Raw genomic sequence first — 5,047 nt, forward strand, 5'->3', positions numbered from 1 at the left:
TCCTTATATATTAAAATAAAGTTTTGGGTGAAAATCTCGCGTTAAAATAATTAAAAACGAAGCTAAAATGAAGTCGTAGTCGAAAACCGGAAAGAAAAGGCATTACAGCGAGGCTTCTCGGAAGGGGCCGAAGGTTCGGTCCTCCTGAGGCTGGGTCCGAAGCAAGGCGAGGCAACAAGGAAGCGAAGGTCAAGTTCGGTCTGGAAAGCGTCAGAAGCGAAATGGACCGAAGTGAACAGTACCTTCGGGTTCGGTTCCAGGAGCCTTCGGGTTCGGGTGTGTGTGCAAGGTTCGGTCCTGAGAGGACCCTTCGGGTTCGGTTCTGAGATGGCTTTCGGTTCAGCAGATGTTCGGTCCTCTAAGAGGACTTTCGGTCCTAAGAGGGGTTTCGGGTTCTTAAGAGGGGTTTCGGGTCCTTAAGCCTTTTTTGTCCGTTTTTGCCTCGTTTTAAGCCGTTTTTGACCCGGTTAAGGGTCGGAATGACCCGAATGACTTCAAAAAGTTACGGAAACTTTTGAGAGAGATTTGGGAGAGATTTGACATTCTTGGAGAGATTTCACATACAAAGAGATATTTGGGAGAGATTTCACATTCTTGGAGAGATTTGGGAGATACAAAGAGATATTTGGAAGAGATTTCACATTCTTGGAGAGATTTGGGAGAGATTTCAATTCTTGGAGAGATTTGGGAGAGATTTGACATTCTTGGAGAGATTTCTCATACAAAGAGATATTTGGGAGAGATTTCACATTCTTGGAGAGATTTGGGAGAGATTTCACATTCTTGGAGAGATTTCAAAACAGAGAGAGATAAAGTGAAAACGATTGAGAGAGGTTTCATTTGTGACCTTTTTGAGTGTACGGCTTCGCAATGCAAGGTCCGTAAACCCTGTTAAGCCTTGTTTAAGGATCTTACACACTCCCGATGAGTATGCAACATTGTTTTATTGATTTGGCTCGCCACTTACCACAGTTTTAGGTTAAGGAGATCTAAATGTACGCACTTTTCGATTTATGATCTCTCATTAGAATAGCGAGTTGTTTAGTAATTACATAACGTAAGCCCTAGTACATAAGGGTTAGTTGAGTTGACTGGTTTGACTTGTTGACTTCAGTTGACTTTGACTTGACCGGAAATTGACGGTTGTCACAATTTAGTTTTTAAAATTTAAATGAATTCTTTTATATATATATATATATATATATATATATATATATATATATATATATATAAAAGAATGCCACTTTTTAGGAATAGTGAACTGGTGGATTTTTTTGACAAAAATGGCCGTGGACGTGTTGTTTCCGTTTTTTTTACCTGGGTACACGTGTTGATGATCGTTTGGTTTATCCGCTTCCGGATCCTTCCCACCGCGTCCTCATCCCCTATCCCATTTGATTTGTTCGAAATTTCAGATGAGCATCATGTTTTCTTTCATGTTCTCTACCTTTGCTCTTGCCGACGGCTGTTTCTTCGGCTTCAATTTCATCATCGGGCAACACAAAAAAAGCAGCGTTCATGTTGGTTGTTCGATTGCTCTGTTTGATTTATTCGAAATTTCAGATGAGCATCAGATTTTCTTCCATGTTCTCTACCTTTGCTCTTGCCGACGGCTGTTTCTTCGGCTTCGATTTCATCATCGGGCAACACAAAAAAAATCAATGTTCATGTTGGTTGTTCGATTGTTGTCTGAAATGTGAGACAGATGATTTTGGGTTCAACAACCATTTAATCAGGTATCGCAACCTCTTCTTTCGTCATTGCTGTTCACATTTTATAATTTTGGGCTCAATAAGCATTTAATCAGGTAACGCCGACCACCCTCTTCGACGTGCTCACAGCCCTTCGTTTTCTTCTCCTCTCTCAATTGCCCATTGTGAAGGCCTTCTGTCACAATCCCTATTATGGCCCGATTTTGGGTTCATCAAACATTTACCAGCCAGGTATCGGTGCTCCTTCTTTCCTCCTTGTTTCCTCAATTTCAGAAGTTAGGGTTTAGTTTTGGGTTTATGATGTGATTTCAATTGTTAGCTTAATTTTATCAGTTGCTGCAAACGTGATTCAGTGCTTTCTCTTCGATTTTCGCTTCCTATCAGATTCTGAAACTGATTGTCGACGCCAAATCAAAGTTGAAGGTTAGGGCTTTTTTCTTTTGCTGGATTATGGCTTAATCTTCTTACAAAAGTTAACAAATGTCTCAGTTTCAGGTCATTCTGATATCTTATGCTCTTTTTTTTCAGTAAGTAATCATAGATTTTCTTCTTGTGTAAGTAGTTTTGTAGTTGTTTATTGATGATTTGATGAAATTCAATGTTGAAAAAAGGTCATATAACCTGAACAATGTGATGAGTTGAAATTTGCATGAGTTGTATGTGAATCACTGAATTGTACACAAAAGAGTTGACTTGAATTAAGTATACATACATACCACCAACATGTTTTGAATAAAATATGAAACATGTGTTTAGATTTTTTTGAATTTACATGAGTTGTATGGAACTTATCTATTAACATTATTGTTTTGTGGGTCTCAATTGTTAATTATTCTCATATCGTTCAAGTAAAATGTTATTTGTCGACATACACGATTAGATATAAATTTTTTTTGATGAAAACTACAAAAAAAAAATACTTTTGAATAAGAAACACTTTATCTTTTGAACTTTATTAAGTAAATTACTACTTTCATATCTTAGACTATTATTTGTTTTGTAGTTTAATTATATTCGTTCTTCTCTATGTGTGATGACATGGAACTCTAAATCTCTATCGATTTCTGTTTATTAAGAAGTAATTTGTGTTTTCTTCTTTCTTCTCCATGTGTGATGGTTACTCTATGATACTGAAATTGGGTTTATACTGAATAATCAAGGTTTATAACTTCATTATTTATGATTTCATATCATCAAAATATATTGATTCTGAAGAATCTAGGGTTATAACTTCATCATTTAGGATACATGTACTGATGTACGAAGAATTATGTATTTTAGGTTTATAATTTGTTTATAATTTCATATCATCAAAATTTGTTTACTTTGTTAGCTCATTTGTTATTTGGGACTTCGTTTTGTTCACAAAGTCATCTTTCCCCTGCATACTAGCAACTATTCTTGAACAGATTTCACAAAGTGCTTTAAGCGTTTGATTTCGTTTATCTGAGAGTTGAGATATATAACATATAGGAGCTTGGGAAAAGGTTCTTAATCTTGGAAATGTAACTCATTTTCCAACAATTAAAAATATTTCGTTCGAGTTTTTGTGAATAATCATATTAACCTAAAACAGGGAAGAAGAATGGTTGGGATCTGAAGAGACAGCTTTTTATATAAGTTTTTTCAGGTTTGCAGAAGAAAGAAACAAAATCTGGATTTGAGGTAAGGATCTTTGTCTTTTTGTAAGAATAAGATGTGCTTTCATTTAATGAGTTTTGGTTTACTTGAATATTTGACAAAGGATAGGACCAAATTATTGAGTTTATGTAAAAAAAAGATCATGTTTTGATGAAGGTTTGAACAATTAAGTTTTCATATAATTTTATTTTTTATTTATTGGTTGATGGTTGCAAAATTGCTAAGCAGATTCAATGTCAAGTGTCTTGGGCTGAACATGAGAACAAATTGTATTACTTTCTATTTTCATATTTGATTTTTTATGTCTTCTGTTTCTTGTGTTTTTGTGGTTTTGAAGTTTTTTATTTCTTTTTATAAGTTTTTAGGATTTTTGTGGTCAAGAAATTTTACTATGTTCTCATACATCTTAAATGCTACCCATTTCTCATTGTAATCACAGATCCATAAGGGCCGGTTTTCACCCCAAAAAATGTATTAAAAACCAACAAATGAAATCAATTGGATGATTTTGTGTCTTTAAATTGTTGGTCAAATCTGAAAAATACCGGACAAATTCGATAGATAATATACTGTATATAGACAACATACGCATTAAAGTCTTTACTTAATCTAAATGAACATGGTGTAACCTATACAAATGTAGGCAATGTACTTTTTTAAAGTTATTAGAAGAATGGAATGTTGCATTCCATTGGAATCAATTTGTTACACTTGATGATTTATAATAGAACAGATTCATTTAGTTATGTTTATAATCTTCTTATAATTTCATTTTCCACTTGCGGATCTCGTCAATTTTCCACACACAACTGATGTCCATCAAATCTTGAGGAATTTTTTACACACCCTCTTTAACCTAATGTCGTGTTCAGAGTATAAACAAATTGTTCATAAAAGAATATTTGCAGAGAATAAATCGAAAAAAAATTTCACATCTGTTGATCAAATAACATTTACAAAGAACAAACAACGGAAAAATTGTCGCATCCAATCCCCGCAACGCAGGAGTTCCCCACCTAGTTATGTATTATATTTGAAATGTAAATTTGAAATAAGTTATTTGAATTTTCTAATATGCACTTTCATTGTGTTTAAACGTCAACAATAAGGAAACTAAACTGATTTAATTATGTTAGAAATTTTAATTTAAATTGATATGTTAGGATTAAATCTCTTCATTAAAGAAAAATACCTACAAATTATGATACTTGATTTGAAATAAGTTATATTTCTCTATTAATTCTGGGTTTTTTTAATCTAAATGAACTAAAATAAAATATGTATTAAATTTGAAATTTGAAATAAGTTATTTGAAAGTTAAAATTTCCCTAATGAACATTTTCATTTTGTGTAATCTCCATTAAATAAGGAAACAAAAGATTTGGGTTTTGTAACCGATTTAAATTTGTTATGAGTTTAAGTTTAAAATGAGTTTTTAGGATTAAATCTCATTCATTACAAAAATTAACTACATATCATGTTAATAGATTTGAAATATATTTTTCTCTATTAATTCGTTTTAAAATTTAAATAAATCAAGATATTTATTAAATTTGGAATTTAAAATAAGCTATTTGAAACACAAAATTTTCCTGCTATACAATTTTCTTTTGTTTAAACGTCATTAAATAAGGGAATTAAAATTATGGAATTTGTAACCGATTTAAATTTGTTAGGAATTTAAAGTTAAATTG

General features: G+C 32.6%; 1 long non-coding RNA gene across 2 annotated transcripts; it reads left to right on the forward strand.

Annotated features, from left to right (window-relative positions):
• The first annotated feature begins 1,329 nt into the window (after positions 1–1,329).
• LOC145086247 (uncharacterized) lies at positions 1,330–3,874 on the forward strand. Of its 2 annotated transcripts, none has more exons than XR_013700356.1 (3): positions 1,330–1,736; positions 1,808–1,943; positions 2,032–3,874. It is a non-coding gene; the product is annotated as an uncharacterized LOC145086247 (long non-coding RNA). The 2 variants fall into 2 exon arrangements; XR_013700355.1 differs by having other exon boundaries at positions 1,331–1,736; positions 2,046–3,874.
• Positions 3,875–5,047: the final 1,173 nt, after the last annotated feature.

The sequence above is a fragment of the Lactuca serriola genome, chromosome 2 (assembly GCF_051521515.1).
Source record: "Lactuca serriola cultivar US96UC23 chromosome 2, Lser_US96UC23_V15, whole genome shotgun sequence".
Lineage (NCBI taxonomy): Eukaryota > Viridiplantae > Streptophyta > Magnoliopsida > Asterales > Asteraceae > Lactuca > Lactuca serriola.